This window comes from Aethalodelphis obliquidens, unplaced genomic scaffold (assembly GCF_003676395.1).
Source record: "Aethalodelphis obliquidens isolate GAN/ISIS:26980383/991018 unplaced genomic scaffold, ASM367639v1 scaffold40, whole genome shotgun sequence".
In the NCBI taxonomy this organism is placed as follows: domain Eukaryota; kingdom Metazoa; phylum Chordata; class Mammalia; order Artiodactyla; family Delphinidae; genus Aethalodelphis; species Aethalodelphis obliquidens.
In genome coordinates, this window is record NW_020837984.1 from 2899064 (window position 1) to 2913235 (window position 14172).

Genomic DNA, 14172 nt, shown 5'->3' on the forward strand with positions numbered 1-14172 from the left:
ACACACACACACACACACACACACACACACACACACACACACACACACACACACACACACACACACACACACCCTGCCGTGGTTCATGGCTTCATTAGGGGCAAAGAGTCATCTGCTGAGTGGTATCTAGCAGTTCTGAACATGGAGTTAATCTTTCAGGAAATAGTAAAGTTTTAAAGTAGTAGCCTAGAGGGGATCCTAGAACAGAAACATGAAATTAGGTAAAGGGTAAGGAATTCTGAATGAGGTATAGCATTTAGTTAATAATAATGTATCAATATTGGTTCATTAAATGGTTCATTTTTTAGGTACCACACTAATGTTTAATGTTAATATTAGGAGAGACTGGATGTGGGGTATATAGGACTCTCTGTGCTATTTTCACAATTTTTTTGGGTAAATCTACTAAGTCCATTCTAAAATATGAAGTGTAATTGAAATTATAGAACTGAAAAATATAATAACCTAAATGAAAAACTTACTGAATTGTTTCAAGAGTCAAGTGGAGATGAGAAAGAATGGAATCAGTAAACTTGAGGAGAGATTAATATATAATGTATAGAATCTGAAAAAGAGAAATAATAGGCTGGAAAAAATGAACAGAATTCCTTAGATAAGTTTACTACTGTATTAAAAATAGCTGAGAGAAAAGTAGTAAACTGAGATATAGATAAGAAACTATTTACAATAAAGTTCAGAGAGATTAAAAGTTAAAAATTCGAAAAGAGAGAATAGCAGACAGTGAATAAAGTGAGAATATATAACATTTATTTAATTGAAGATGAAGAGAGAAGAAATGAAGCAAAGGAAGGCCTGAAGAGGTAATTAATGCCTTAGGGATTTTCAAAACAAATGAAATACATTAATACATCCAAATTAGTTTAGTTAAACAGGAATCTACTCTTACAAATGTCATGGGAGAGCTATAAAGAAGAGAGAAAAAAAAGAGAAAATCAAAAGAGTGAAAGACTGACTGCAGGTTTGTTAACTGTAATATTGGAAGGTAGTAGTAGTTAGAGGAATGACATCATAAATGGTTTGAAAGAAAGTAATTGTGAAATCATAATTCTATAAGCCTCAAAATACTTTTAAAGAATGAAGGTAAATAAAAGCCATAAAACTGGGAGAATTTCCAATCAGCAGATATGCACTAAAAGAAATTATAAAATGTGTACTTTAGGCTGAAGGTAATATGATATCAGATAGAAGGTTAAAGAAGTAAGAAGGTAAGAAGAGCAAATTAATGGTAAATATATAGATAAATATAAATATGTATTGTATAAAACAATGACTTGGGGTAAATATGCATAGGCACACATACATTTATATGTACGAATGCACAAAAACAAAAGCATATAAGCCAGCAGGAGGTTAAAAATAAATTTTCTAAGTTCCTTGCATTTTCCACGAGGAGAGTTAGGTAACAATAATCAAATGACATTAGATTTTGATAAATCAATGATGCACATTGTAAAAGCCCTCCAATGTGAACACTAGAGGAAAAGAAAAAGGGTGTATGGCTTTACTAGTAAAGGGGGGAAAAATCAGTGAAAAAGGAATCATAACCAGTTCAAATAAAGACAAAAATGAAGAAAAATAAATATATAATACAGTTAGGGCAAAAATAAACTTACACAAATGGTAGAAACTCACATATATCAATAACTACAGTAAATGAAATGGAGTAAATATTATTTTTAAAATTCAGAGTCGTGTTTACCACATAAAGATACAAAACAATTGAAAATAAAGCAATGGAAAAAAGATATAGCAAGAAACCATGACTGAGAGTTGGTCTGACAGATAAATGAGAAGGCGGGGGAAGCGTGCTATATTAATACTAGATAAAGTAGACATTACGGAAAAAATCATTACAAGGGATAAAGGAAGGTAGCTCAGAATGATCAACATTTTAATTCACCAGAAATATAGAAGTACAATTGTTAATATAAGTATATAAAACATGATCTCAAAATACAGAAAGCAAAATTGAAAGCAAACCAAGGAAAACATTAAGAATTATAAAATAATAAAAAATACTAAATATTAGAATTGTGGGGTATAACTAAAATAATAATTCAAACTAAATTTATTTCAAATTAAAGATAAAATACTAAAGTCATCCATCTGAGCATCCAAATAATCCAATTAAAACACGGGCTAAGGACTTGACATTTCTCCAAAGAAGATATACAAATAGCCAACAGGCATATGAAAAAATGCTCATAACTAATCATCAGGGGACTGTACATCTAAACCACTGCAAAATATTACCTCACACCTGTCAGGATGGATATTATCAAAAAATAAAAGATGACAAATGCTGGTGAGGATGTGGAAGATTTAGAACCCTTGTACATTGTGGTAGGAATGCAAAATGGTACAGCTGCGATGGAAAACAGCATGAAGGTCCTCAAGAAATTAAAAATAGAACTATTATATGATCCAGCAATCCTACTTCTAAGTATTTAACTAAAAGTACTGAGATCAAGATCTCAAAGAGATATTTGCACACCCATGTTCATTGCAGCACTATTCACAATTGCCAAGATATGGAAACAACCTAAAAGTCCATGGACAGATGAATAAAGAAAATGATAAAATGGAAATATTATTCAGCCTTATAAAAAGAAGAAAGTTTTACAATATGTGACAACACGGATGAACCTTGAGGACATTATACGAAGTGAAATAAACCATCACAGACAGACAAATACTGCATGATTCCACTTACATGAGGTATCTAAAATAGTCAAATTCATAGAATCAGAGTTAAATGTTAGCTGTCAGGGGTTGTGAGGGAAGGGCAAATGGGGAGTTACTAATCAATGGGCATAAGTTTCAGTTAAGCAAGATAAATAAGTTTTAGAGATCTGCCGTACAACATTATACTTACATTCAACACTACTGTATTGTACCCGTAAACATTTGTTAAGAGGGTAGATCTCACACTGTCTTTTTAGCAGAATAATTTTTTGAAAAAAATTAACAAAAATCCTAGATAGTTCTATAGTCACTAGAATTATTGAAAAAGTAGTTAAAACATCTTATCTTAAAAAAAAAAAAAAAAAAAACGGGCTTCCCTGGTGGCGCAGTAGTTGAGAGTCCGCCTGCCGATGCAGGGGACGTGGGTTCGTGCCCCGGTCCGGAGGATCCCACATGCCGCAGAGCGGCTGGGCCCATGAGCCATGGCCGCAGAGCCTGCGTGTCCGGAGCCTGTGCTCCACAACGGGAGAGGTCACAACAGTGAGAGGCCTGCTTACCACAAAAAAAAAAAACAAAAAAAACAACCCCCCAAAAACAAACCTCCAGTCTCAGACAGTTTAACAGTCAATTTTAACAAACATGGAGGAAATAACGCTAATCTTTTTTTTTTTTTAATTAATTTAAAAAATTAGTGGTCTCTGTTACAACTATTCAAATCTGTATCATGGAGGCAGCCACACACAATACATAAACAAATGAGCATGGCTGGGTTTCAATAAAACTTCACTTACAAAAAAAAGAGCAGGCCAAATTTGGTCTACAGGCTGGAGTCTGTAACCCTTGCTCTACACAGGTGGACCCCCAAAATTTTACAGATGTATTATTAGAATTAGTAAGAGAGATTAACAAATTTTGAATATAAAATGAAAATACAAAAATAATTGTATCCCTCTACACTAGGAATAAATAGAAAATATAACTTTAGCAACCAAAATATAACGTACCTAGAAATAAATCTGGAAAAAAAATACCCAAGGATTTTATAGATTAAATTTTATTGAAAACCATTAAAGAACACCTAAATCAATGCATCTAGGTATTTTATATGTGGATTAGAAGATTTATGATTACAAAGATACCACTCCCTCAAAATGGATCTACAAATTAGTGATTATTCTAATTTTTCAACAAATCACTTTTGGGGGAGGAATTTTAAAAGCTGGTTGTATAATTAATGTGAGAAATCAACCCTTCTAAAGGAGTCTGAGTGCTTAACAGGAAGCAAAGCAAGTAGGGTCCTTGTCTTATCAGATATCAATTATTATTATTACACTGTATTAACTTAGTATTGTATTGATGCAAGAATTGACTAAAGGAACAGAAAAGTCTGGAAGCAAGCTCACAGATATACAAAAAACATTAATTTGTAACTAATCTAACATTGTATGCGATGGACTCAATGATGTACTGTTATAATATAGCAGTATTTAGATTTAATATTAACAAAATATAGGATAGTAGTAAAAGAGCTTTTCCTCTGTTTTTCCATCAGGATCAATATTTATGGGAAGCTACATAAAACTGGGCCTGAACTAAACACAAATGATGAATTACTGGAAAAATTAGACTTTTCGTAGAAAACCATGTCTGCTGTTAACAGGCATTACCAATGACAGCTGCTGAATACATTGATAATATATCCAAAATTAAGATGGATCATTTGTGAAAATCAGCAAATGTGCTCTAAAATCAATCAACTATACATCACATCTCATTAATCAAATGGTGTCTCTCCTGTCAAGGACTCTATAGGCCACATGCTTTGTGCTTTATCATCCCTTCAAAATTCTTAGACAGAAAAGTTTTGTGTCAAAATAACAGACACCTCTGCATCTGACTAACAATCCCATGTCTCTGCAGGATCTCATCCCATTTCAAGGCTGGGATTTTTTTTTACTCTATCTACTTCTCTGTCCAAGCAAATTAATCACAATACACTAAAATACCTAGTAGACAACCAGGACCATTCTATTAGAAAGGTGACCTACTAATAGTTACCTAAGGATGACAAACAACATTAGGTGGAAAAATCTCTTCCCTAATCCACCACTAAAATCATTCAGAAATCAAATGTTGCTAATATACTTCTGCAACTCTGCATTGTTTATTTTAGTGATACACTCAACTGTAAATACTCTGCTTTATAATTTTAATATCAGAATTACCATTGCTATTTTTATTAGTACATAATAAAGTTTTATAGACCTATGTCTTGAATTTTATATCTTTAGCCTTACCTCCATATGCAAATATTTTTGTTATTGTTTAATCATTACTAAAGGTGTGTGGGTTTTTTTTAATTTAACTATAAAATTTAAGAGGCTCTGTTGGATAAGAAGAGTTTCCTGTGAAAATGCTGATTAGATTTACAAACCAAAAACTGTCATGGTTCCTTCATGTACACATATGAGCACTCCTATCACTGAGGATTCAGTATGATTATATACAAAAGAAAACCTGAATAACACCAAATTAGCAAATAGGAATGCATTTCTCTCTTAAATAAAAGCCCAGGGCTTCCAGAAAGATAGCAGAAGAGTAAGATGCGGAGATCACCTTCCTCCCTACAAATACTCCAGAAATACATCTACATATGAAACAACTCCTACAGAACACCTACTGAATGCTGGGAGAAGACCTCAGACCTCCCAAAAGGCAAGAAACCCGCCATGTACCTGGGTAGGGCAAAAGAAAAAAGAATAAACAGAGACAAAAGAATAGGGACGGGACCTGCACCAGTGGGAGGGAGCTGTGAAGAAGGAAAGGTTTCCACACACTAGGAAGCCCATTCGCGGGCGCAGACTGCGGGTGGTGGAGGGGGAAGCTTCGGAGCTGCGGAGGAGAGCACAGAAACAGGGGTGCGGAGGGCAAAGCGGAGAGATTCCCGCACAGTGGATCAGGGCCAACCGGCACTCACCAGCCCGAGAGGCTTGTCTGCTCACCCGCCGGGGCGGGCGGGGCTGGGATCTAAGGCTCGGGCCTCGGTCAGAGCGCTGGGAGAGGAATAGGGTTGGTGGCGTGAACACAGCCTGCAGGGGGTTAGTGCCCCACGGCTAGCCGGGAGGGAGTCCGAGGAAAAGTCTGGATCTGCCGAAGAGGCAAGAGACTTTTTCTTCCCTCTTTGTTTCCTGGTGCACGAGGAGAGGGGATTAAGAGCGCTGCTTCAAGGAGCTCCAGAGACGGCCGTGAGCCGCGGCTATCAGCGCGGACCCCAGAGACGGGCATGAGACGCTAAGGCTGCTGCTGCCGCCACCAAGAAGCCTGTGTGCGAGCACAGGTCACTATCCACATCCCCCCCCTTCCAGGGAGCCTCTGCAGCCCGCCACTGCCAGGGTCCAGGGATCCAGGGTCAACTCCTCCGGGAGAACGCACGGTGCGCCACAGGCTGGGGCAAGGTCATGTTGGCCTCTGCCGCCGCAGGATTGTCCCGCACTCCATGCCCCTCCCTCCCCCCCGGCCTGAGTGAGCCAGAGCCCCCAGATCAGCGGCTCTTTTCACCCCGTCCTGTCTAAGCGAAGAACAGACGCCCTCCGGCGACCTACACGCAGAGGCGGGGCCAAATCCAAAGCTGAGCCCCTGGGAGCTGTGAGAACAAAGAAGAGAAAGGGAAATCTCTCCCAGCAGCCTCAGAAGCAGTGGATTAAAGCTCCACAATCAACTTGATGTACCCTGCATTTGTGGAATACATGAATAGACAACGAATCATCCCAAATTAAGGAGGTGGACTTTGAGAGCAAGAATTACTATTTTTTCCCCTTTTCCTCTTTTTGTGAGTGTGCATGTGTATGCTTCTGTGTGAGATTTTTGTCTGTATAGCTTTGCTTCCACCATTCGTCCTAGGGTACTATCCATTTTTTAAAAAAATTTCTTAATAATTATTTTTTATTTTAATAACTTTATTTTACTTTATCTTCTTTCCTCCCTCCCTCGCTCCCTCCCTCTCTTCCTTCCTTCCTTCCTTTCCTCCTTTAGACAACGAATCATCCCAAACTGAGGAGGTGGACTTTGAGAGCAAGATTTATGATTTTTTCACCTTTTCCTCTTTTTGTGAGTGTGTATGTTTGTGTGGGATTTTGTCAGTATAGCTTTGCTTCCACCATTTGTCCTACGGTTCTGTCCATCCGTTTTTGTTTGTTTTTTTAAATTTTTTTTCTTTTTTTCTCTTAATAATTTTTTTTATTTTAATAACTTTATTATATTTAATCGTACTTTATTTTATTTTACTTTATCTCCTTTCTTTTTTCCTTCCTTCCCTCCTTCCTTCGTTCCTCCCACCCTCCCTCCATACTTTCTTTCTTTCTTTCTTTCTCTCTTCCTACTTCTACTAATTCTTTCTTTCTACTTTTTCTCCCTTTTATTATGAGCCGTGTGGATAAAAGGCTCTTGGTGCTGCAGCCAGGAGTCAGTGCTGTGCCTCTGAGGAGTGAGAGCCAACTTCAGGACACTGGTCCACAAGAGACCTCCCAGCTCCACATAATATCTAATGGCGAAAATCTCCCAGAGATCTCCATCTCAACACCAGCACCCAGCTTCACTCAACGACCAGCAAGCTACAGTGCTGGACACCCTATGCCAAACAACTAGCAAGACAGGAACACACCCCCACCCATTACAGAGAGGCTGCCTAAAATCATAATAAGTCCACAGACACCCCAAAACACACCACCAGACGTGGACCTGCCCAACAGAAAGACAAGATCCAGCCTCATCCACCAGAACACAGGCACTAGTCCCCTCCACCAGAAAGCCTACACAACCCACTGAACCAACCTTAGCCACTGGGTACAGACACCAAAACCAACAGGAACTACGAACCTGCAGCCTGCAAAAAGGAGACCCCAAACACAGTAAGATAAGCAAAATGAGAAGACAGAAAAACACACAGCAAATGAAGGAGCAAGATAAGAACCCACCAGACCTAACAAATGAAGAGGAAATAGGCAGTCTACCTGAAAAAGAATTCAGAATAATGATAGTAAAGATGATCTAAAATCTTGGAAATAGAATAGAGAAAATGCAAGAAACATTTAACAAGGACCTAGAAGAACTAAAGATGAAACAAACAACGATGAACAACACAATAAATGAAATTTAAAAGACGCTAGATGGAATCAATAGCAGAATAACTGAGGCAGAAGAATGGATAAGTGACCTGGAAGATAAAATACTGGAAATAACTACTGCAGAGCAGAATAAAGAAAAAAGAATGAAAAGAACTGAGGGCAGCCTCAGAGACCTCTGGGACAACATTAAATGCACCAACATTCGAATTATAGGGGTTCCAGAAGAAGAAGAGAAAAAGAAAGGGACTGAGAAAATATTTGAAGAGATTATAGTTGAAAACTTCCCTAATATGGGAAAGGAGATAGTTAATCAAGTCCAGGAAGCACAGAGAGTCCCATACCGGATAAATCCAAGGAGAAATACGCCAAGACACATATTAATCAAACTGTCAAAAATTAAATACAAAGAAAACATATTAAAAGCAGCAAGGGAAAAACAACAAGTAACACACAAGGGAATACCCATAAGGTTAACAGCTGATCTTACAGCAGAAACTCTGCAAGCCAGAAGGGACTGGCAGGACATATTTAAAGTGATGAAGGAGAAAAACCTGCAACCAAAATTACTCTACCTAGCAAGGATCTCATTCAGATTTGATGGAGAAATTAAAACCTTTACAGACAAGCAAAAGCTGAGAGAGTTCAGCACCACCAAAACAGCTTTACAACAACTGCTAAAGGAACTTCTCTAGGCAAGAAACACAAGAGAAGGAAAAGACCTACAATAATGAACCCAAAACAATTAAGAAAATGGGAATAGGAACATACATTATCGATAATTACCTTAAATGTAAATGGACTAAATGCTCCCACCAAAAGACACAGATTGGCTGAATGGATACAAAAACAAGACCCATTTATATGCTGTCTACAAGAGACCCACTTCAGACCTAGAGACACATACAGACTGAAAGTGAGGGGATGGAAAAAGATATTTCATGCAAATGGAAACCAAAAGAAAGCTGGAGTAGCAATTCTCATATCAGACAAAATAGACTTTAAAATAAAGAGTATTAGAAGACACAAAGAAGGACACTACATAATGATCAAGGGATCAATCCAAGAAGAAGATATGACAATTGTAAATATTTATTTACCCAAAATAGGAGCACCTCAATACGTAAGGCAAACACTAACAGCCATAAAAGGGGAAATCAACAGTAACACATTCATAGTAGGGGACATTAACACCTCACTTTCACCAATGGACAGATCATCCAAATTGAAAATAAATAAGGAGACACAAGCTTTAAATGATACATTAAACAAGATGGACTTAAAAGATATTTATAGGACATTCCATCCAAAAACAACAGAATACACATTTATCTCAAGTGCTCATGGAACATTCTCCAGGATTGATCATATCTTGGGTCACAAATCAAGCCTTGGTAAATTTAAGAAAACTGAAACTGTATCAAGTATCTTTTCCGACCACAACGCTATGAGACTAGATATCAATTACAGGAAAAGATCTGTAAAAAATACAAACACATGGAGGCTAAACAATACACTACTTAATAACAAAGTGATCACTGAAGAAGTCAAAGAGGAAATAAAAAAATACCTAGAAACAAATGACAATGGAGACACGACGACCCAAAATCTATGGGATGCAGCAAAAGCAGTTCTAAGAGGGAAGTTTATAGCAATACAAGCTACCTTACAAAACAGGAAACATCTTGAATAAACAACCTAACCTTACACCTAAAGCAATTAGAGAAAGAAGAACAACAACAAAAAAAAACCCCAAAGTTAGCAGAAGGAAAGAAATCATAAAAATCAGATCAGAAATAAATGAAAAAGAAATGAAGGAAACGATAGCAAAGATCAATAAAACTAAAAGCTGGTTCTTTGAGAAGATAAACAAAATTGATAAACCATTAGCCAGACTCATCAAGAAAAAAAGGGAGAAGACTCAAATCAATATAATTAGAAATGAAAAAGGAGAAGTAACAACTGACACTGAAAATACAAAAGATCATGAGAGATTACTACAAGCAACTCTATGCCAATAGAGTGGACAACCTGGAAGAAATGGACAAACTCTTAGAAATGCACAACCTGCCAAGACTGAATCAGGAAGAAATAGAAAATATGAACAGACCAATCACAAGCACTGAAATTGAAACTGTGATTAAAAATCTTCCAACAAACAGAACCCCAGGACCAGATGGCTTCACAGGCGAATTCTATCAAACATTTAGAGAAGAGCTAACACCTATCCTTCTCAAAGTCTTCCAGAATATAGCAGAGGGAGGAACACTCACAAACTCATTCTACGACGCCACCATTACCCTGATACCAAAACCAGACAAAGATGTCACAAAGAAAGAAAACTACAGGCCAATATCACTGACGAACATGATGCAAAAATTCTCAACAAAATACTAGCAAACAGCATCCAACAGCACATTAAACGGATCATGCACCATGATCAAGTGGGGTTTATTCCAGGAATGCAAGGATTCTTCAATATACGCAAATCAATCAATGTGATAAACCATATTAACAAACTGAAGGAGAAAAACCATATGATCATCTCAATAGATGCAGAGAAAGCTTTTGACAAAATTCAACACCCATTTATGATAAAAAACCCTCCAGAAAGTAGGCATAGAGGGAACTTTCCTCAACATAGTGAAGGCTATATATGACAAACCCACAGCCAACATTGTCCTCAATGGTGAAAAACTGAAAGCATTTCAACTAAGATCAGGAACAAGACAAGGTTGCTCACTCACAGCACTGATATTCAACATAGTTTTGGAAGTTTTAGCCACAGCAATCAGAGAAGAAAAGGAAATAAAAGGAATGCAAATCAGAAAAGAAGAAATAAAGCTGTCACTGTTTGCAGATGACATGATACTCTACATAGAGAATCCTAAAGATGCTACCAGAAAACTACTAGAGCTAATCAATGAATTTGGTAAAGTAGCAGGATACAAAATTAATGCACAGTAATCTCTGGCATTCCTATACACTAATGATGAAAAATCTGAAAGTGAAATCAAGAAAACACTCCCATTTAGCACTGCAACAAAAAGAATAAAATATCTAGGAATAAACCTACCTTAGGAGACAAAACACCTGTATGCAGAAAATTATAAGACACTGATGAAAGAAATTAAAGATGATACAAATAGATGGAGAGATATACCATGTTCTTGGATTGGAAGAATCAACATTGTGAAAATGACTCTACTACCCAAAGCAATCTACAGGTTCAATGCAATCCCTATCAAACTACCACTGGCATTTTTCACAGAACTAGAACCAAAACTTTCACAATTTGTATGGAAACACAAAAGACCCCGAATAGCCAGAGCAATCTTGAGAACCAAAAACGGAGCTGGAGGAATCAGGCTCCCTGACTTCAGACTATACTACAAAGGTACAGTAATCAAGACAGTATGGTACTGGCACAAAAACGGAAAGATAGATCAATGGAACAGGATAGAAAGCCCAGAGATAAACCCATGCACATATGGTCACCTTACCTTTGATAAAGGAGGCAGGAATGTACAGTGGAGAAAGGACAGCCTATTCAATAAGTGGTGCTGGGAAAACTGGACAGGTACATGTTAAAGTATGAGATTAGAACACTCCCTAACACCATACACAAAAATAAGCTCAAAATGGATTAAAGACCTAAATGTAAGGCCAGAAACTATCACTCTTAGAGGAAAACATAGGCAGAACACATAAATCACAGCAAGATCCTTTTTGACCCACCTCCTAGAGAAATGGAAATAAAAACAAAAATAAACAAATGGGACCTAATGAAACTTCAAAGCTTTTGCACAGCAAAGGAAACCATAAACAAGACCAAAAGACAACCCTCAGAATGCGAGAAAATATTTGCAAATGAAGCAACTGACAAAGGATTAATCTCCAAAATTTATAAGCAGCTCATGCAGCTCAATAACAAAAAACCAACCCAATCCAAAAATGGGCAGAAGACCTAAATAGACATTTCTCCAAAGAAGATATACAGACTGCCAGCAAACACATGAAAGAATGCTCAACATCATTAATCATTAGAGAAATGCAAATCAAAACTATAATGAGATATCATCTCACAGCAGTTAGAATGGCCATCATCAAAAAATCTAGAAACAATAAATGCTGGAGAGGGTGTGGAGAAAAGGGAACCCTCTTGCACTGCTGGTGGGAATGTAAATTGATACAGCCACTGTGGAGAACAGTATGGAGGTTCCTTAAAAAACTACAAATAGAACTACCATATGACCCAGCAATCCCACTACTGGGCATATACCCTGAGAAAACCATAATTCATAAAGAGTCATGTACCAAAATGTTCATTGTAGCTCTATTTACAATAGCCCAGAGATGGAAACAACATAAGTGTCCATTATCAGATGAATGTATAAAAAAGATGTGGCACATATATACAATGGAATATTACTCAGCCATAAAAAGAAACGAAAGTGAGCTATTTGTAATGAGGTGGATAGACCTAGAGTCTGTCATACAGAGTGAAGTAAGTCAGAAAGAGAAAGACAAATACCATATGCTAACACATATATATGGAATTTAAGAAAAAGGAATGTCATGAAGAACCTAGGGGTAAGACAGAAATAAAGACACAGACCTACTAGAGAATGGACTTGAGGATATGGGGGGGGGGGGAAGGGTACGCTGTGACAAAGCGAGAGAGAGGCATGGACATATATACACTACCAAACCTAAGGTAGATTGCTAGTGGGAAGCAGGCGCATAGCACAGGGATATAAGCTCGGTGCTTTGTGACCACCTGGAGGGGTGGGATATGGAGGGTGGGAGGGAGGGAGACGCAAGAGCGAAGAAATATGGGAACATATGTATATGTATAACTGATTCACTTTGTTATAAAGCAGAAACTAACACACCGTTGTAAATCAATTATACTCCAATAAAGATGTAAAAAAAAGAAAAGAAAAGAAAAGAAAAAAACGAAAGCCCAACGATGAGTATTCTGGAATTAGACATGGCTACACAGTTTTCAGGGTCCCAGGCATCTTTCAGGTCACCACTCTCCCTGACATCACCAAGGTGGCCTAGGACTCAGGATCCAAGGTGCTGCCAGATTCAGGCAGCAGGATGGAGGAAGGGCAAAGCAAAAGGGGCAAAGGAGTGAATTAAACATTGAATACACAATAGATATTCAATGTTTGCCGATGGATGGAAGATAACCCATGAAATTAGACAAAGAAGTGTGTTTAGTCCATGACTCCCCTCTTCTCTCTTCCTCCGATTCCCCTCCCCACCCCCATTTCTTTCCTCTCCCTCTCCCTTCCCCACCCCCCATGTCTGGAAAAGTGAAACTCCAAAACTTTCCACAGTTGTTACCAAAACTGTGCTTCAGTAAACCAGTAACTCAATTGGTAGCTTTATCTTCTTGACACAAATGATGAAAATGACTTGTCTTCCCACTGACTCTTCTGACTCAGGAAGTTGTTTGGGCATTAGCTTTATAAGTGGGAGACAGTCACGTTCCCTGTGCTCAAGGACTTTGAAATCACATTTGCTTACAGCAGTCAGTAGCATTATTTCTGAACATAAAGAAACATGCCTGACAATTCTTGCGGGGGGAGTAATTCCAACTAGTATTTTCACAGAAATTATTTATTATCTAACCGAGACATAGACATAAATTTTATACTTATTTTCTTCCTTTTATCCCCCCACTGGCTGCCTAAATAAGCTAAAGCGATGCTCTGTTTTAGAGCTGGAATTGGCCATATTGATGATCACACTCATTGATTCACAATTAGGGACGTCTATCACGGTCATCAGGGGAGTGTTTAAAATTCAGGAACCACCCACACATACTCCTCCATAGATACAGACCCAAAAGAATGCTGTGGGTTCAGAGAAGTAAGGAGGTATAAGTCTGTCATGTGTACTTTGGTAAAAGTCCCAAATTATGCTTAAATACTCCTATTTCCCCAACTTGAGAACCACTGATCCGGTCAAATTCCTCTTTTGAGAAATACAAGTATAACAGAAAAAACAGCCTGTTCTATCAAGGACTATAAACACAATGAGGTAATACATATTTCATTAAATATCATATCCTCAGCATTCAGCACAATGCCTTTCACGAAGTAGACAGTCAATTAAAAAAATTATGTTAAAGCAGTATGTTCAAGTGGCTGAGAGAAGCAGACATTTGTCTCCAAAATCTGGGTGAAGGCAGAATGAAGCTCCTCTGAGCAGGAAGCAAACTGGGTGGTTTCTTAAGTGTTTAAATATATTAATCACTATATGAAACTCCATTTGTCATTCATTTTCTTAACCGTTGTTCACTGTCCAACTCCCTTACTAGACTATTAGTTCC